Here is a 21,852-nt window from a genome sequence, read left to right on the forward strand (position 1 = left end):
ATACCATCTGTACCTGAATATAATGAATCCGTTTTCAGAGATAAGGAAACCTCTATATCGTTATGTAATCTATAAGGCTTTCTATGCTAGATCAGTAATTCTCTGCACTTACATAGTAATGATCCTGTTGTTAATCATCTCTATCTTACATTGAAATTCTGTCTTTGAGATGTCCCCACTATTGTGCAAGGAAGATACAACAAGAAGATAGAAGAAGCTTTGTATATATTTTATCCACTTATGAGCCACTTCTACTTCCCCCTGCATCACAAACTAACTGTCAATTCAGAAAATAAAACTGTTTAAATATATCTAAGTAAAAGTAAAATAGACTGCCCGCTGTCTGTAGTGTATGATTAACAAGACAAAACAATCACTGATCTCGGGGAGACCAGCCAGAGAAAACACTGCCGGCAGCCAACGAGGGTGCTCAACACAGTGAAATCCTAGGTGCGTTGCCCCCTGGGAAGTATGCAAATCGAAAAGGTCCGTGGAGCCTCTATTAGGCTATGTGCCCACGCTGCGGAAAATGCGCGGATTTTGCCGCGGATTTCTCGCGGAAAAGCCGCGGATTTCCCGAAAATCTGCAGCTCAGGCACTTCCCAGCCATTTCTATGGCATTTTGGAAATGCTGTGCCCACGCTGCGGATTTTTCCGCAGCGGATTTCGTGCGGATTTTGATCCGGAAAAATCTGCAACATGTCAATTATTGTTGCGGATTTTCATCCGGATTTTGGCTTTAAAATTGGGAAAAAAAAAAAAATATCCGCACCAAAATCCGCATCAAATCCGCGGCAATTCCGCACCTTTGAAAAGGTGCGGATTTTGCGGGAAAGCTGCGGATTTTGATGCAGAAAAATCCGCAGCTACATTCTCCCGTGGACACATAGCCTTAGGAGTCTCAACACAGAAAATAGCCAGATATCCCTCCGGGACGGACCTAGCCAAGGAGTGGCTCTCTTTAGGAGACCACCATAACCACCATATTAATAGGCCCTTTTAGTCAATATCCAGCTCTTGATGAGTTTAAAGATATGACAAGGGAAATACCAAGGCCAGGTATCCATCCACAGACAGCTGTTTCGGGGTAATGAGGGGATGAGGGGCAATACCTCAAAACAGCTGTCTGTGGAAGGATACCTGGTCTTGGTATTTCTCTTGTCATATCTTGTAGTGTATGATTACACAGCCCATTATAGTCTGTGGAGAGGGAGGAGCAGAGGGACAAAACAGGACGAGAGAGATACAACAAGTAGCCAACCCTATCCAAGAGCTGACTGCACAGCTGCACTGCTGAGTGCTGCTGTATATTGTCTTCATGCTGCTGCTATTTCTAAACATGTGTTAAGCAGAGAAAATAGATCAGGAATCCCTCTGTTTCTGTGTATAGGAGATGCCATAACAGCTAGTCTATCTCCACTAGATCAGAGACAACTGAAAATGAGGGAGGAGAAGACTGGTGGAAAATATAGGACACAAGACATCTTATGGCCAGATTTAGGCGGGCTTTGCACGCTGCGACATCAGTAACAATGTGTTACCGACGCTGCAGCAATAGTCCCCGCCCCCGTCGCAGGTACGATATCTTGTGATTGCTGGCGTAGCGAACATTATCGCTACGCCAGCTTCACATGCACTTACCTGCCCTGCGACGTCGCTCTGGCCGGCAAACCGCCTCCTTACTAAGGGGGCGGGTCGTGCGGCATCATAGAGATGTCACATGGCAGGCAGCCAATAGAAGCGGAGGGGCGGAGATGAGTGGGACGTATACATCCCGCCCACCTCCTTCCTTCCGCATAGCCGGCCGGGACGCAGGTAGGAGATGTTTCTCGCTCCAGCGGCTTCACACACAGCGATGTGTGCTGCCTGCTGGAACGAGGAACAACATCATACCGTCGCAGCAGCGGCATTATGGAAATATTGGACCCTACACCGATCATATGATAACGACACTTTTGCGCTCGTTAATCGTATGTAAAAGGCTTTACACACTACGATGTCGACAGCGACGCCGGATGTGCGTCACTTTCGATTTGACCCCACCGACATCGCACCTGTGATATCGTAGTGTGCAAAGCCCGCCATAGTGTTATTCTTCATGACAACTTATTCTCTTAATTTCAGAGCCTTCTTTTCTAGATGGCCGGAAGACCCAGAAGTCAGACCCCCAGCTATGTTGGGACCCACTCATTTACACTACAAAAAATACATAAAATACATGTTACATGTGATGTTATTGGCTTCAGCCATTACCTAGTATATATAGTATGTATAGTATAGATGAATCGGTAGCACTACAAGTCTCAGCGTAGTGCACCGCCCCGCGGCCTCGGCTGCAGCCGCCGAGCCGCTCGGACCCGTGCTCCCATTCTACGGGTGGAGGCTCGAGCCTCTCATGGACCCGGCGATCACGTCGCTCTGCAAGGGGGTTGGCGTTACACACGGGGGAATGCGGGTATTTGGTTTTGGGGTGATTGTTCGTGACGCCACCCACGGGTTGTGGTGATGGTGGACACCACCCCTGCGGTGAAGGTACGGGGACTCCCAGGAGCGGTGTAGTGGCGCAGCTAGGTGTTGACCCCTCCGTGGATAGGGGGTGTTGGTCCCAGGGCCCGGTGGTGCGAGGGCCGGGGTGCAAGGCGCAGGATTACGGTGCAGCGCGGTGCGGTGCCTGATGGCACTGGTGTACTCACGATTAAACCACACAGAGTCACTGGTAAACCAAACGAAGGTATGAACGGGGCCCGCAGCCAGCTGCAGCTTCCTAGTCGGGTTGGCAATGTCCACCTTTCTCCTGCACCTATGTTGTAGTTTGACCACTGTGCCTGAGCACTGGTAGTCCGCTCCCTGGCATGCAGATGTTGGAGGAGCTCCTTTGCTCGCAGGCGCTGGCCCTTGGATCTCTGGTCTTTGGCGGTGGCTACTATCCAGACGGGTTGGGCTGTTGCCGTCAAACAGGACTTTGGTGGGAATAAACCCCTGAGGTCCAGACCGCAATCAGTTAATTCAATTATGGTGGTGGCATATAGCCTAGTTCGGGGTCTGAGTACCCTGCCTGGTGCTCTGGTATCCTGTTTGCTCCCCAGTTCGGTTCCGGCGGGCCACTACCCTGTCCCGGTGCCTTACAGTTCCGCTGGTCGTGTTCCCGGTCTCCTGCAGACATCCACTGCCGTCTGCCTGCCTGACTGTTCTGGACCAACTCTCCACTCCACTGTCCTGCACAGAACCCTCCACTGAACTCTTCTGAACTGTTCTCTTTGCAGACCTCCAATCCTAGACTCTCCTAACTTCATCTGCTTGTGTTTTCCTGCCTCAGGCCAGCAGACTCCTCGGGGGCATGTCTTTCCACCTGACTCCACCCACCTGGTGTGCCTGTCTAACACTGAGGGAGGCAATCAGGTCTTTGTGGTTGACTGATGGTACCTTTCTAGTGTGGGGGGGTGTATGTGGTGATGTTGTGACCTGTGACCCCTGGGGTCCAGGGCGTCACATTAGCTCTCTCTAATTGTAAGAATTTTACATTTATGAATGTAGATATTAGGATTTATGATGAGCATTGATGTGAGGGTCAGACACATAATAATATCCAGGCCTTCTGTGTAAGAATAATATCCGGGCCTTCTGTAGTCTTATATCTCATCATAATGCACACTTCCACCTGATCTGGAGATGAAGGTGGCCCTCTTACCTCCTGTGCATCTGCACAGGTCACACCAATGGTATGTGGCCTCTGATTGGTGCCTTCCCCATTCATCTACAATACTGAACCAACATTTTAGATGTACATCACACAATATAAAGTATAAGGCTGTGTGCACATGTTGCATTTTTACCATCTTACTTGATGCACTTTTGCACCAAATAACATGGTAAATGTGCATCAAATGTCAGCAAAGTCTATGAGAATCCTGAAGTGTTGTGCAGACGTTCATGATTTTTTCCTTGCAGATTTGGCTGCAGAAATAATCCGCAGAATGTCAATTCTTTCTGCACTTTTTGCTGCATTTTCCCCATTGAAAGCAATAAAAAAAACACATTAAAAAAAACTGCGACAAATCGTGGCAAAACCAGACATTTTTGCTGCAGTGTTTTTCCTGCCAGGAGATGCAGATTTGGTTGGAGAATGTCTGCAACCAAATCTGCAACGTGTGCACATAGCCCAACCGTCATTTTACTAATTTTTTCTCATCAATTCTAAATGTGAAAATAAGAAACTTTGTAACACTTAGAGAAACGATCTTTGGCTGCTTTCACACTATGTTTTTTTAAACACGCGTACTGAACGTTTTGTTGCTGCAAAAGCGGATCCAGTACAAATGCGTATTCATTTCAATGCATTTGCAATGGACTTGCGTCAACATGCGTTCACATGCGTTTGCGTGCAGTTTTGTCAGAATCCAGTGACTTGCAGTTTTTTAACATTGTTTAAAAACGCTACTTGTAGCGTTTTTGAGCTGCGTCCAAATACTACAAATCGCCTGATCCTGACTAAACAGCACGCAAACGCATGTGAACGCTGGCATGCTGATAGACAGGATCCTGCTTGTTGTACGGAGGATGCCCAGAAACCACAGAGAGTGAGTTTGTTTCTTTCTTTATTTCTCTCTCTCTTTCTTTCTCTCTCTTTCTCTCTCTCTTTCTCTCCCTCGGTTTCTCTCTCACTTCAGTCACTCAGAGGATTAGTGGTTACCGGTGAGTCCTTCACGGGTGACGGCTAATCAGGACACCACACACAGACAGAGCCGTGGATGACAATGAAGTCGGGTGAAGTTCATCCGACTTCATTATCATCGCGTGACTCTGTCTGTGTCTGCTGTCAGCGGGCATGTAGCAACGACATTTTGCTTCAGATACGAATCTAGACAAATGGACTGAATACGGACATGACATGTACGTATCTCACGCATACACTGACATTAAACACGCACGTACGGCCAGCATATGTCATCATACGGATGTTACACGTACCGGCAAAACAGACATCAAAAACGGAACACGGACCCGAAAAATGGAACAAGAGACACGCACATGTTTTTTGCGGACATGTGTTTCAGGCCATAGACAGAGTGGGAGCTGCATCCATAGCGCACGGAATAATTGACATGCTCATTTTATGAACGCACGGATTTGGGTCAAAATTTTAGCACCCAAATCGCTGCGTTCATAAAAGCATCGTGCGCACGTGTCATGCACAATCTACATAGATTGTGCAGGGGAAGCAGGACGCATGCATTTACACTGCAGTGCTATACACAGCGTTAATGCATGTGAGTACGCAACATGCGCACAAGCCCTAACTGTTGTTACATCAGCAGCTTTCTTGACCACTGAGGAAGGATTTCCGGTCGTGATGGTTACTATACCCCTTAAAACTTAACCTAAAAATAATACACCGACTGCATGCGACTTGGTTAAACAAATTGGCCACAGCAGCCTTTATTACCTATTATTAACATACTACCACAAAGGGGGCGCCGTCCAACGGGCGACCCCAAACACAGAATAATAGGTAACACATAATAATAAACGGTACATGAAACCCTATGTAGGCCCGGTCCAGAAACCCTTTTCTACACCAATATCCCTGGCCGCAACACTCCGACCCAGAGATGAGGTATTAATCACCCCACGGATTAATACCCCCCAAACTTTGCAGAACCCCGTGCCTGCAATTTCCCGGAACCCAGAGACACCATACCAAGACAGTGCCTCTCGGTCCAGCTACAAAATCCCTTCCAACCGCTTCTGGACCAGACCTACCCCCGCTGCTGTGACAAAACATACATCCCTTTTATAATAATTCCGTGTTGTCTTCTTGTTTTTTTTTTTTTTTGAACATAGTTAAACAACTCACAAACACAAAAAGGGAGGGTGGGCGGGAATCTGTCGCCGTCCGGAGTCCAAAAGGGGAGGTAAGACCTTCCCTCATCACTTTTATACTCCCCCCCCCTCCCCTACAGGGATCCTTTCTCCACCAATCCCCTATACCTTCCCATAATGCCCCTCATTATAACTTTATTAACCCCTCACTCCCTCCCTTCCCTCTGGTCATGTCGCCCCTCCCCCCTATGGGGTCCATGGCTTTCTTGACCACTGAGGAAGGATTTCCGGTCATGATGGTCACTATACCCCTTAAAACTTAACCTAAAAATAATACACCGACTGCATGCGACTTGGTTAAACAAATTGGCCACAGCAGCCTTTATTACCTATTATTAACATACTACCACAAAAGGGGGCGCCGTCCAACGGGCGACCCCAAACACAGAATAATAGGTAACACATAATAATAAACGGTACATGAAACCCTATGTAGGCCCGGTCCAGAAACCCTTTTCTACACCAATATCCCTGGCCGCAACACTCCGACCCAGAGATGAGGTATTAATCACCCCACGGATTAATACCCCCCAAACTTTGCAGAACCCCGTGCCTGCAATTTCCCGGAACCCAGAGACACCATACCAAGACAGTGCCTCTCGGTCCAGCTACAAAATCCCTTCCAACCGCTTCTGGACCAGACCTACCCCCGCTGCTGTGACAAAACATACATCCCTTTTATAATAATTCCGTGTTGTCTTCTTGTTTTTTTTTTTTTTTGAACATAGTTAAACAACTCACAAACACAAAAAGGGAGGGTGGGCGGGAATCTGTCGCCGTCCGGAGTCCAAAAGGGGAGGTAAGACCCTCCCTCATCACTTTTATACTCCCCCCCCCTCCCCTACAGGGATCCTTTCTCCACCAATCCCCTATACCTTCCCATAATGCCCCTCATTATAACTTTATTAACCCCTCACTCCCTCCCTTCCCTCTGGTCATGTCGCCCCTCCCCCCTATGGGGTCCATGGCTTTCTTGACCACTGAGGAAGGATTTCCGGTCATGATGGTCACTATACCCCTTAAAACTTAACCTAAAAATAATACACCGACTGCATGCGACTTGGTTAAACAAATTGGCCACAGCAGCCTTTATTACCTATTATTAACATACTACCACAAAAGGGGGCGCCGTCCAACGGGCGACCCCAAACACAGAATAATAGGTAACACATAATAATAAACGGTACATGAAACCCTATGTAGGCCCGGTCCAGAAACCCTTTTCTACACCAATATCCCTGGCCGCAACACTCCGACCCAGAGATGAGGTATTAATCACCCCACGGATTAATACCCCCCAAACTTTGCAGAACCCCGTGCCTGCAATTTCCCGGAACCCAGAGACACCATACCAAGACAGTGCCTCTCGGTCCAGCTACAAAATCCCTTCCAACCGCTTCTGGACCAGACCTACCCCCGCCACAGGACAGGACACGTGACACCTTACGTGGCCTGGACCCGCCACACGCCCAAGGCTTGCTCCACACCATCCCGCAAACCCAGGGCCCATAAATCAGAACCAATGTCATTAAGATGAACCCCATCACCTCTCCGAAACTGCCACTTCGCCGATTCCAGGTCCACATGCCTCACCACCACGCCGCCGTTTCTCCGCACGAAACGCGCAACCACCCTGTTCACTTGTGCCCGGGCGCGATTAATCTTCTCAACCGACCGGGCCCCCCTCCACCATAATCTGGCCACAATATCCGACCATACCACTATCAGGCCCGGATACCTTGCCCATAACCGCAGTAGGTTGATCTTAATGTCCCGAATCAGATCGCGGGATGCCCGCGAACCCAGGTCATTCCCCCCCACGTGCAAAACCAACACGTTCGGGGGTCTGTCCATCCTGCAATAGTACTCGAATTCCGGCACGACCCTGCTCCATTCCATACCCCGCACTCCAATCCACTTGACCGATGCCAGCGACCTGTCCAGACCCAACTGCCGACCATTCGGGCGAGCGTCGGCCCGACGGGCCCCCCAAAAAACGAACGAGTGCCCCAGGATCCAGATCAGACACACTCCTACAATAAAGGAAACAATTTTAACAACAACACCAGCATTCCAGATTGCAACAAAGAACAACAAAACCTAACGGCAGAACAAACAACTCCCCACCAGAGCCCTCAACGAGATAATAACTGCGGGCGCACATAACCACGAAAACGAGAGGACTCCCACCGACCAATCTGTCTCACCATGTCATCTCCAAGACCCCAACGAGAAGCCTCGGTAGCCGCCCCAATCCTGAATGAATGGGACCCGTAATCCTCTGGGCGCTCACCCGCCCAGCGCAAACAACTCCTCAGCACTGCCACAAACTGATAACGAGACAACCAAGCCCCGTCCTCGTGACGTAGCAGCGGGCCCGGAAGACCGCCCCGCAGACCACAAAACTGACTCACCACCTGCACCGGGCACAAGCCATCCCCTTGCACCGCATACAACACTACCAACCTGCCCCGACCCATCTGGTCCGTCTTGGACCGCCGAAGCCGACACTCCACTCTCCGTCCCACTACCGACACATCCTCGAATAGCAAACCACCCCCAATCACCCTTGACGGGCTCACCAATTCTCCTATCCGAAAAGCCCCGAAAAAAGCCAACACGAAAGCAGTTGTAAACAACACCGTCTCATACGCTGAGACACAAATGCCCTGCAAACCATCCACCAAACGCCGTAACAAGTCCAACGAAATGGGCCGCCTAGTGTCCCGCACCTTCACCCCTTTCCGAAAACCTTTCAATGCTTGCCGTACCCGAAAGTCCCTTGAAACGTCCTGCTCACCCCTAACCTTTAACCAGAAGGCCACGGCCGCCACCCTAATCGCCACCGCCGACGCTGACCTCCCAGCCCTAAAATCCTCACTCACCAATGCCAAGAGCGCCAGTAAATAATCCGCTCGCCCGTTACCAAACATCTCACCCAGCACTGCCTGCCACTCAACCCACACCTTAGCATAACGGCACCAAGTCACCTCGGTCACCGAATTCCTAATCAAACCCGCAATCACTGCCTCACCAGGCTCCACAATTCCTCTGGGCACACCGCTCCGACCTCGTCCACCCCCGGCAGTAACTCCCGAAACCTGTGGAACTGAAAACGAGATAAAGCGTCAGCCACCCCGTTATCCACCCCCGGCACATGTTTTGCAACCACATGAATATTCCACAGCAAACACTTGAGCACCAAATGCCGCAAATATGCCACTACAGGTCCAGATTTCGCTGACAAGCTGTTGATTGCATGTACAACTGCCTGATTATCGCAATGGAAGCACACCTTACGTCCCGAAAATTGCGACCCCCACAACTCCACCGCCACCACGATTGGAAACAACTCGAGCAGGGCCAGATTTTTGACCAGGCCACCCTGTCGCCAATCCTCGGGCCACCTTCCCACACACCAATGACCCTGAAAAATGGCGCCGGAACCCGCCGACCCGGCCGCATCCGTATATAGTTCCAGAGCATCATTGGGCACCACCTTCTTCAACCACAAAGTGCGGCCGTTAAATTGTCGCAAGAAGACGTCCCAAACCAACAAGTCTGCCTTGATCTCCCGCGTGACCCGCACAAAATGCGCCGATGACCGTACGCCTGCCGTAGCTGCCGCCAACCTCCTGGCGAAAACACGCCCCATCGGCATAATCCTGCATGCAAAATTCAGCTTTCCAAGCAAAGACTGTACCACCTTAAGCCGCACTTTTTTTGCTGCCAGCATTGCTGCAACCGCACTCCGCAAATCCACAATCTTGTCCTCTGGCAACCTACATTCCATGGCCAGCGAGTCGATCTCAATCCCCAGGAACCGCATAACCGTCGCCGGCCCCTCCGTTTTTTCCTGCGCCAAAGGGATCCCGAACCGATCCGCCACTCTCTGCAAGGCGAACAGCAAACCAGCGCAAACCATGGAACCCGCCGGACCAACACACAGAAAATCATCCAAATAATGAATAATGGACGACAAGCCGGACACGTCCCGCACCACCCACTCAACAAAGGAGCTAAACGCCTCAAAATATGAACAGGAAATCGAACAGCCCATGGGCAAACAACGATCAACATAACACTTCCCGTTCCACCAGCAACCCAAAAGGTGCTGACTCTCCGGATGCACCGGCAACAAACGAAACGCCGATTCTACATCCGCCTTTGCCATCAATGCACCGCGTCCTGCCGCCCGTACCAAGTCCAACGCCTTGTCAAACGAGACGTAGTACACCGCCGACAATTCCGGCGCAATGCCGTCATTCACAGACGACCCCTCCGGAAATGAAAGATGGTGAATGAGCCGAAATTTATTCGGCTCCTTCTTTGGCACCACCCCCAGCGGGACACCACCAAATTACTGCACGGAGGGCTCTCAAATGGGCCCCCCATCCTGCCCAGCTCAACCTCTTTACCCAACTTCTCACCCACAACCATAGGGTGGTCCCTTGCCGACCGTAAGTTGCGACAAACCGGAGGCAATGCCTCAACCGCCGACGGAATCCGAAAACCGTACAAAAAACCAAGCCGCAAAAGCGACGCCGCTGCCCCGTCCGGGTACCTACTTAAAAACGGCGCCATCGCCTCTATTTTCACCGGCGTCCTCCCTTTTTCCAGACCCGTCCCCAGCCTTGCCTTTCCCTTTTTTAAAGCATTTGGACAAGCTATGTCCCCCCCCCGCAGCCGGAGCACTCATGCTTGAACCTACACGCTGCGCCAAATTTGCACTGGCCTTCGTTAAATTGCCAGCACAATCCCTTTTTCTGAATCCCCGAGGGCCCGGCTCCCGTTCCCCCGGCACTGCTACGAAAGGGCTGGCTCGGGGCCGCCATTAAGCGCATCCATAAGGAAATGTCCTTATGGACCCACCGCATGCCGGGCCGCAACGCCTTCCGCTGCCTAAACTGCTCATCATACCGCAGCCATGCCAAACCCCCGTACGTGCGATACGCCTCCCCGATTGCATCCATATAGCCGAATAGAGCCGAGCAGTGCTCCGGCTCCTTTTCCCCCACCACGCTAGCCAAAATTGCGAACGCCTGCAACCAATTAGAAAAGGAACGAGGAATGAGCCTATAACGGCGTTTTTCTTCCTCCTCCTTTTCCTTCTTGGAATCGCTCGGCTTCACCTTGTCTAGGTTAAATTTTTCCAGGGGCAGCAAGGAAAATATCTCCACATACTCCCCTTTCCAAATTTTTTCCCTCACCTCTTTTTTGAGGTGCGCCCCTAGCGGTCCCTCAAAGCACACATACACCTCGCTCTTAGCCCTATCATCCAGCCGCACCACCTCATCTTCCTTTTCCTTCTCCTTTTCTCCCGCTTTATCACCTGCAGTCTCCACTACTCCGCTACCTACACCCGCCCCCACCGGCACCTTCTCGCCGCTAGCCGCCGCCGCGCCATCCACCGCCGACCCTGTCCAGGCCGTCGCCGCCGCCGGCGCTCGCGCTAAACCCTGCAAAAGCCCCAGCAACTGGCTAAGCAAAACTGACCCCTCTGGCGCTGCCGTGCCCGCAGCCACCTCCCCAGCACCCGCACCCCGCGCCGCAAGCAATGCCGAATCCACGGCTAGCTCACCCGACCGTGACGCGGAGACGGAATTCGATACTGCGATGTCGTCCGCCAGCGGCTCCTCTAATTCATCCCCCGACCTGAGGGCTCCTTCTTCCTCTTCGCTGTAGCCGTCCTCCACCGTCCCAGCTCTAGAGGACGCAGCCGATGCGTCCCCTCCACCACAGCCACCCTCCTGGGCAGCCGCGTGGGCACTGGCGGTGGGCGTCCGCTGCTTTCTTTGCGGCGACAGCCCACAAGACCGTCCTGTCCCCTGGGCCGCCGCCGACCGAGTCCTCTTCCTGGAGGAGCCTCTCCCCGAGCTCAGGGGGCTCCCCACCGCCGGTTCCCGCCCTCCCGGGCCTCCGACCGAGACCTCCCGCTGGGTCCTCCCCCCCCGAGGGAGACCGCGTCCGCCGGGCGCAGAGCTGATGACCTGAGGGACCTGGCGTGCCCTGCGGGGGTCCCACCGTCCCTCCTCTCCTCCGCAGCCGTGCAGGTATCCGGGTGGCGCCTGCCCACACCGGTCCCCCTGCTGGCTGCCTGCGCCCGGCCCCCCCAACGCCCCCGGGGGGTATGGCTGGCCTCCATCACAAGCCGGGCACGCTCCTGGTCAGAAGCAGCCGCCGGGACGTGCCCCGCTGCCGGGGGCCCGGCGTCCAGAGCAGGCCCCAGGCTGGACACGCCCCCTCTCCGTGCCTCCGATTCATGTTGGGCACGGCCCGGTCCCCGGGCTGCCGCCGGCCTGTTAACTCGAGCCCGCGGCCTGGGACCGGAAGTAGGCCCCAGGCCGGGCCCGCCTCCATCCAGGCCACCGCTGGCCTCATTCCATCGCCGGGCTCGCTCCCGGCCGGGAGACGCCGCTGGGCTCTGCACTCCAGCCCGAGGCCTGAGACAGGAAGAAGGCCCCGGGCTGGCCACGCCCCCTTCTCAGCCGTCGCGGCCGCGTCGGAGATTCCTCCCGGCGGCCGGAGCGGACGCAGGGAGCTGCCGCTGCCCGCCCCGCCGCGGAGGGTCCCGGGGGGGGCTCTCACTTGGCCTCCTTGCTCCCCCCGCACCCGGAGAGTACCGTACAGGGGGCCTGGAACGGGGGGCCGGGGGGGGGGGGGGGGGGGGGGGGGGGGGGGGGGGGGGGGGGGGGGGGGGGGGGGGGGGGGGGGGGGGGGGGGGGGGGGGGGGAGGGGGGGGGGGGGGGGGGGGGCCGGAGCGGCGGGAGGGGGGGGGGGGGGGGGGGGGGGCCAGGCCGCCCACGGCGAGGGGGGAACAGGTGCCGACGGGGGACACACAGGCAGCCTGACGTGGGATTGCACTGCCTGGGCCCCGTGCACCGCCATCGCCGCTCTAATCAGCCGATTCAGCTCCTGGAGGTCCGCCATGCTGGTTCCTTGTGGTCCTGGTCCTGGGTCTCATCAATCTGTCGCCGTCCGGAGTCCAAAAGGGGAGGTAAGACCCTCCCTCATCACTTTTATACTCCCCCCCCCCTCCCCTACAGGGATCCTTTCTCCACCAATCCCCTATACCTTCCCATAATGCCCCTCATTATAACTTTATTAACCCCTCACTCCCTCCCTTCCCTCTGGTCATGTCGCCCCTCCCCCCTATGGGGTCCATGGCTTTCTATTCTGTCTTATCAGAGATCGGCTTCTTTCTCCTCTTGTAGAATTACAGGGTTGCACGGGTCTATTTATTTCAGCTGTTTGTTGTTTCTGCTTAAAACCTTTGTTACTTATATGAAGCCGAGAAATCAGAGATGAAACCCAGTGTAGAACCATCTGGAGAGTCTGATTTCCTCATGTAGCAAATATTTGGTAAATTGGTCAAATTGTTTGGCCGTAAATTAAAATTTGCTTTTGTGTCCTGTTATATTTATGACTAGTCTTCAGCGCTGGATCCTGGGATCAAATCCCACCAAGAATAACATCTGCAAGGAGTTTATATGTTCTCTCCGTGTTTCTATGGGTTTAATCCCACACTGCAAAGCCATACCGATAGGGAATTTAGATTGTGAGCCCCAATGGGGACAGTGATGCTGATCTATGTAAAGAACTATGGAATTAATGGCACTATACAAGTGAATAAATATTATTATTATGTGACAAATGTGGTGTAAATTGGTCCTGTAGTTTAGCTGTAATTTAATATTTGCATTTGTGTGACACATCTTTTGGGGGGTTAATATCTTTAACCCCTTAAGGACTGAGCCACATTTTCCAATTCTGACGTGTTAGAAACAGTGATGTGTAAGGGAGGCCTAATGCAGAGGCCAGGTTTATGTGTCACACTGGGGAATGGGTTCCCTCTTAACTCCATCTTTATAACATACTAGCTGTACTATCCGGCTTCGCCCGAGTTAATAACTGCTGTTAACAAAATAGAATGTATTAACAAAAATGTATTCTGAACACAAAAAACACAAAACAAATAGATAGAAATGTAATTATTAAAAGGCAAAAACTAAGCTAATAGAAGCATTTCACAACATATATTTCAACACCACAGATATTCCACACAGATTTAACTAAATTGGCCAAGTAATGTGCTCCGTTTGTCTCTTTCCAGGTCTGTCTCTTTCCCAGTCTGTCTCTTTCCAGGTCTGTCTCTGTCTTTCTCTTTCCCTGTCTGTCTCTATCTTTCTGTCTCTTTCCCTGTCTGTCTCTCTGTCTGTCTCTCTGTCTGTCTCTTTGTCTGTCTCTCTCTCTGTCTCTCTCTGTCCATCTCCCCACCGACATCTTATTACCTCACATATAAGCTTCTTATACTATGAATGTCTTTTGTTCTTATAGCAACCAATCACAGCTCCTACTAATAACCTGTAATTCAAGGCTATATTTACTTTAATGGAGCCATGTTTTTTGGAGAGTAACTGTAAAACGCGGGGTTACATTTTCCTGTCAAAACATAGTCTACGACGTTCCCTGGGTCACATGAGGTGTCTGTGCAAAATTTCGTGATTGTAAATGCGACGGTGCGGATACACTTTTCGTTTCACTTTTTCCCCATTATGTAGATAGAGGCAAAATTGATTGGTAAATTGGAATGCGCTGGGTTAAAATTTTGCCTCACAACATAGCCTATGATGCTCTCGGGGTCGAGACGTGTGAGTGTGCAAAATTTTGTGGCTGAAGCTGCGACGGTGCAGATGCCAATCCCGGACATACACACATACATACATACATACATACATTCAGCTTTATATATTAGATTTTGCACCTCTTTTGAAGTCGGCTTTTTTGGTGTAGGTGGCACTTGTGAGAGAAAATGCTGACCTGGGACAATTCTGCCTCTCTGGGTAATTCTCCCTCCGCCCTCCCCTGGTCCCGAAATATGAGATTGCAGCATTTATATGTGTAGATGGATAGATAATCTTAAATTTTTTATTTTTACTTTTTACTTAGATTTTTTTATGTAACACAAAGTTCCTAAATCTGTACCTAACGCTAATTCCCATAGCTAACAATTTCTAAACTACTTGCCTTCCTAATGCCCTACACCTAACTAAAGCTATGTCATTATGGATGGACAGAAGGGCAAAGTTAAGCTAAAAAAATGAAAATATAGAAAAAAAAATTAATAACAAAAATAATATATATATATATATATATATATATACACCCCCCACAAATGACAGGAAAGGGGTGGAATGCCAAGGGGTCTGTGGTGACACTGGGTTATAAATTTGGTGATTTAGACTTTTTTCCATTTCTCGGACAGCAGCACAGTCACTGAGAATCGGAGCTGAGCAGCTGTTTCCCGCAATGGATGCATGATGTGATTGGATAGTTACATTCAGTAACTAATCACCGCTATAATTGGTCCGATCATCTCTTCCCGTTCCGGTCAACTGCTGGTAACTGCTGTCACCATGGAGCTGTCACTCTGTGTTTTCCCACAGTGACAGTTTAACTGCCACCTGCTCATGACGTGCTATGTACGTCATGTGACATTAAGGGGTTAAACTAGTAGGTCCTAAAGAGCTAAAACATGGGCTAAAAACCTCCAATGCACCTGATTTACCTTTATAACAAATTTGGCATTTGGTCATTTGGCCGTGCATAAAAAACGGACAACAGACAACAGATTCATTATTACAGATCTGTATAGAAATAGTGTCGCGGGCGGAGGAGGGGACGCCGCGCTCTCCCTACTGCTCGGGTCCGGCTGCCGCTGCGGCTGCTGCGGCCTGCTGCTGCCGATGCTCGGTGGCTCGAGCGATGGGCCGGATCCCGGGGACTCGAGTGGCGCTCCTCGCCCGTGAGTGAAAGGGATTTTTTGGGTGTGGGGATTGTTTATTGTCCGTGACGCCACCCACGGTTGTGGTGATTTGTTGACACCACCGCTGCTCTGTATGGGGATCCCGGGAGGGATGGTATGGAGCAGCCAGTTGTTGTGTTGCCCCTCCGTGGGTAGGGGTTGGTGATCCCGGGGTCCAGTGATGAGGTGAGAGATGCAGGGCTTAGTGGGCGCAGGGACGCGGGGGCAGCGCTGTGCCTTCCGGCACTGTGGTACTCACTCAGCCTGAGACAATGACACAGTTCTCGGTAAAACACACGGCTGGAAAGACGGTTCCCACAGACGGCTGCACTTGCTTTCCCCAGTAGGTGACGGTGACGGTCCCTCTGTCCTGCACCTATGTTGATAATGGTTGCGATGGGTTCCCACCGGTAACCCACTTCCCGGCTTGGATATGGGCCGGAGGAGCCCTACTTTGCCCGCAGGCGCTGGCCCTGAGAAACTGGTGCCCTAGCGGTGGCGGTGTCTCTCTGTAACGGTCGGACTGTTGCCTTCAATCGGGACTTGGTTGTTTGGAGACAGACGTCCCCTTCACTGACGGATTTGGCAAATTCACGGCGACTCCTAGCCTTGCCGGGGTCCGAGAGGCCCCTGCCCTGGTGCTGACTGTTCTTCGTATACTGCTCCAGACCGCCGGGCCACTACCCGTCCGCGATCCTTCCAGCAACCTCCGAGCAGTCCCCCTCCAGACTATCACCGCCGTCTGCTGACCTTGCTGTCACTGTCCGGGCACACAGCCGGACCAACTTCAGGCTTTACTACTCTCACTTTTACTCCTTTTCTGTTACTTCAGCTTTTCTCTTTAGCTCCACTACTACTTCACTTCCCTAACTGGACTCTGTTCTCTTTCCTGTCCAAACTCTAACTCTGATCTGCCTGGTTTCTCCCACCTCCAGGGATGTGAACTCCTCGGTGGGCGGAGCCAACCGCCTGGCCCACCCCCTGGTGTGAACATCAGCCCCTGGAGGAAGGCAACAAGGATTTTGGTAGCTTTGGTGTTCCTAACTGGGGTGTAGGGTGTAGTGGTGCAATGACCTGTGACCCCTGGCTTGCCCAGGGCGTCACATTCCCCCTTAGCAAAATGCAGACCGTCCGCGGGCTGCCCGTCCAACACCGGTTTTATTTTCTGAAAAAGGTAAAAAGCATAACACACATACAATTTATGACAACATCCCACAGCGGGAGGCACATTTCTTAAACGTTACTAACGGTTTACGGTTACGGTCTCCGCTCTCTCCCACCCAAGCAACCTGGCCCTGATGCTGCCCCTAAAACCCAGGCAGCACCCCTTGACCCAAGTCCAGCACAAGTCACTCGAGCGGGATCTGTGCTTTCCCTCCAGAGGGTAGCCACCGGTTCCTGTGGTGGCTGGGCCCCAGCCTGCTCTGCTGAGGGCCCTCCCTCCAACCTGCCTCTCCGGAGGCGGCAACTGCGGAAACGGTAATGGTAAAACAACTTATTTACAAGCCACTAACGTTTGTGGTTGCCCTGCAAGTTCACGGGCTTGTCCATGGAAAGTCCTCCATGCAAAACTTTTTAAACGGTCCCCGCGGGGACAACGGTGCCGGCAACGGCCGGTTTTTTAAATCACGGTTAGACAATCAGGTTACTTCTCGGTTTCATCTTCTCTTATCATTTTTCAACTTTTTCAAACAAACACACTGACTGGTGGTCCCAACGGGGACTGGACAACGGTGCTCCGCTGCCCTTACTCCGGATATTCAGCTTCATCCGAGGGAGGGGGTGCAGAACTCACTCGGCTCTCCTGGCTGCCCCTCAGTTTGGCATCCAGGGCGAAGCACCCCCTCTCTCCACAGTGCCGGGTATACTGTACGATGTCACCCAGCATCAGGTTACGGCCTGGGTGCTCCTCGGGCAAGTGGGCATTCACATCCCGCCGGGCTATAAACACTTCGGCCTCCAGGCCCGGTTCGTATATAAACCCATAGCCCCGGCGTACATCAAACCGCCTCACCTGCCCTTCGTACAGCGGGCCCCAGACCCGAAATGTTGCTTGACGGAGGCTTTCTTTCTCTTTAATTGCTCGGGCCACCAGCTCCGCCTTTTTCCTCTCTCTCTCACCGATCTCCAGGCCCAGCGGTACCGGCTCCCTGTCCCAATACGGCGCTGCTGCGAGCTCCGGCGCACGGGTCGGGCCCCGCGGGACATTCTGAACGTTGCCCACTGTCAGGGATCTGGGCGGCAAGTCCCGCGGTGTCTTGGCCTTGGGCGCCACCTTGCAGCGACAACCCGGCGCTACCTCAGCCGAGGTGTGGGGGATGGGCACAGGGGCTTTCCGCAGCTGGGCTTCCGGCTCGGAACGGCTCATCAGCTCCGGCTCGGGGACTTTCTCTGGAGACGCCTCCGGTGCGGTTTTCGGAGCCTTCCAGGGCAACACCTCCGGTCGACTACGGGCTCCGGCTACAGGTCGGCCCGCCTGGGCGGGGATGCTGGGTATTGCTGCCGGTTGCGGTGGTAGCAGGCCTAGTGGCGGGGTCACGGCTTCCGAGACGGGTGGCGAGGGAGGCAGCGGGGGGAGAGGGCTTGGACCGGGTCTCGCAGCCGCGATGACCGGCCCTTCAAGGGCATCGGGGCGTGGGTCACTCACCCTCCTTTCCTCCGCTTCCTCCTCGCATCTCCGCACGGTTGCTATAACGTCCGCCATGTCAGTCTCCCACTCCTCTATGAGGAGCTGCATCTTAACCTGCAGCCATTGGTAGAGCTGTGCGGTCTAGATCTCCACCCACGCCGCGGTTTCACGGTGTTGCGGGACGGCATCCACATGCTGCTGGCGGCTTTTCCCAGGAACAAGATGTGTGCAGAGTCCTGGCGTCCCTGCTTTTATAGCTGCTCTCACATGCAGCCAGCCGCCATCGCGTCCCCCTTAGCTTCTTTTCGGCCCCTCCTTTATTGGGGCGGGGTTTTGGCCTTCGCGCCTCTGCTACTCGAGAAGACGCTCGAGTGGGAACTTTTCGCGCCAAAGATGGCGACTTCCGAAATTTTTCAGCCGGATACCTCCGACGGTCACAAGGCGCACCACTACCCAACGGCAGAGCGGTAAGATCCTGTTTGTGACGCCAAGTTGTCGTGGGCGGAGGAGGGGACGCCACGCTCTCCCTACTGCTCGGGTCCGGCTGCCGCTGCGGCTGCTGCGGCCTGCTGCTGCCACTGCTCGGTGGCTCGAGTGATGGGCCGGATCCCGGGGACTCGAGCAGCACTCCTCGCCCATGAGTGAAAGGGATTTTTTGGGTGTGGGGATTGTTTATTGTCCGTGACGCCACCCACGGTTGTGGTGATTTGTTGACACCACCGCTGCTCTGTATGGGGATCCCGGGAGGGATGGTATGGAGCAGCCAGTTGTTGTGTTGCCCCTCCGTGGGTAGGGGTTGGTGATCCCGGGGCCCAGTGATGAGGTGGGAGATGCAGGGCTTGGTGGGCGCAGGGACGCGGGGGCAGCGCTGTGCCTTCCGGCACTGTGGTACTCACTCAGCCTGAGACAATGACACAGTTCTCGGTAAAACACACGGCTGGAAAGATGGTTCCCGCAGACGGCTGCACTTGCTTTCCCCAGTAGGTGACGGTGACGGTCCCTCTGTCCTGCACCTATGTTGATAATGGTTGCGATGGGTTCCCACCGGTAACCCGCTCCCCGGCTTGGATATGGGCCAGAGGAGCCCTACTTTGCCCGCAGGCGCTGGCCCTGAGAAACTGGTGCCCTGGCGGTGGCGGTGTCTCTCTGTAACGGTCGGACTGTTGCCTTCAATCGGGACTTGGTTGTTTGGAGACAGACGTCCCCTTCACTGACGGATTTGGCAAATTCACGGCGACTCCTAGCCTTGCCGGGGTCCGAGAGGCCCCTGCGCTGGTGCTGACTGTTCTTTGTATACTGCTCCAGACCGCCGGGCCACTACCCGTCCGCGGTCCTTCCAGCAACCTCCGAGCAGTCCCCCTCCAGACTATCACCGCCGTCTGCTGACCTTGCTGTCACTGTCCGGGCACACAGCCGGACCAACTTCAGGCTTTACTACTCTCACTTTTACTCCTTTTCTGTTACTTCAGCTTTTCTCTTTAGCTCCACTACTACTTCACTTCCCTAACTGGACTCTGTTCTCTTTCCTGTCCAAACTCTAACTCTGATCTGCCTGGTGTCTCCCGCCTCCAGGGCTGTGAACTCCTCGGTGAGCGGAGCCAACCGCCTGGCCCACACCCTGGTGTGAACATCAGTCCCTGGAGGAAGGCAACAAGGATTTTGGTAGCTTTGGTGTTCCTAACTGGGGTGTAGGGTGTGGTGGTGCAATGACCTGTGACCCCTGGCTTGCCCAGGGCGTCACAATAGCAATCACTGAATTACATGACTCTTCTGATTTCGGACTTATGTAAATTGGTCTCTCATTTGTTCTCTACATTTTTCTCTTAAAATATTGCAAAAACCTGAATTGGATAAATAGAGAGCGGTTTCCTTATAACTACCCTAAAGATAATTACCAATTATATCAACAGTAAATATTGCATAACTACTGGCTAATTTGCAAATAAAAGGTTTTCTCATAAAAAAATGTATGGGATATGAGAATTGGGAAGTAGAGGAAGATTGTCATAAGAAATCAGAAACATATATATATGGTATATATACTGTATATAGATAGGAAATGGGAAATAATAAGGACAGGAGTGTAAGACACAAACTCACTCTCAACCTCTTTTATAACCCTGAAAGGAAGTCTGGGTGGGCGGTGCCTTCTATAACCTTCATGATCATAATATCCAGGCAGAGGTGACCATTGTGATGAATCTGTGATGCCATAACATTCTAGAATGTGCTGAGCACAAGCCCTGCAGCCAATGATATTCATTAGAATTATGTATAATAAAGTCTATGGGGTTTTATAAATGTATGGAAATAATACGATGAGTAAATTATAACTAATAAATGAGTTTTTTTTATACATATACACTATATGGACATAAATATAGGGTTAGAGAATTTTATGACATCCCAGTCTAATTCCCTAGCCATTAAACAGGAGTTGGTCCATTTCTATAAGCACAGTCATGCTGAGAAAGATAAAAGGGCCTTCCCTATGTTACCACAAAGTTGGAGGCTTTCATTTGTCCATAATGTCTTCTATGCTGATTAATTAAGATTTCCCTTCACTAGAACTAAAATACCAAGGCCAGGCTCTGAAATACAACCCCATAGGAACACCTATCCTCCAAATTGTACAGCTGGCACACTGCAGCCAGGCCGATAACGTTCTCCTGGCAGTTACAAAAACCAGACTTGTCCATTAAATCCCAGATAGAGAAATATGATCCGCCACCCGACAGAACATGTTTCCCCTGTTCCAGATTTGGACCTGGTTCCCCCCTCCACATCTTAGTCAGATATATGTGCCTATGTCCACCATCCTGGGTCATTTCCAGATATGTATCTCCCCCATCCTGGGAACCTTCCTGATATATATCACCAGAACAAGATTACTACAGCGCAAAGATCAGTATTGCAAATGAAGCTATAACCATCAGGGGGGCACAGGCTCCACCATATCTTAACAGGCGGAGGTGGCTATGTTAGGTCTCCTGTAACCTGTGACCCTAGCTGCGATCCACAGGCTAGCAGAAATTAACTTCTGCTAGATCGAACACTAATCAGCACACAACTGGTCGATTCCCAAGCTGAATACCATGTGACCATTCACTGTAATAAGGCAGAGGGATTCACTTCGAACTCTCATCTGGCCTGTGGTGCAGTGATGCCCATCTTTTTAGATGTGCACAAAAGTGCAGTCATCAACAATTTTTTTAAACCCTTGAAAAGACAAACACCATTGAACAGAGGCCAAACAGAATCCAGATTATCTCTGCTGCTTCATTAGTGAATGAATCCATTGGGAGTTTCACACATTTCATAGATGTAAATGGAAACCCTGATGTATCTGCTCAGCATAGAGCACAGGATAAATGTGAACTGATCCAAAATCTTCTGTATAGAAATGAGCGAACTGGTCGCGGTTCGGCTGGAGCTCGGTTCGCCGAATCGAGGTCTGGTTCGCGTTCGGTTCGGCGAACTGGTTCGGCCAACCACTCAAACCCATAGGAAACAATGGGAGACAATCACAAACACATAA

This window comes from Anomaloglossus baeobatrachus, chromosome 6, assembly GCF_048569485.1.
Source record: "Anomaloglossus baeobatrachus isolate aAnoBae1 chromosome 6, aAnoBae1.hap1, whole genome shotgun sequence".
NCBI lineage: Eukaryota > Metazoa > Chordata > Amphibia > Anura > Aromobatidae > Anomaloglossus > Anomaloglossus baeobatrachus.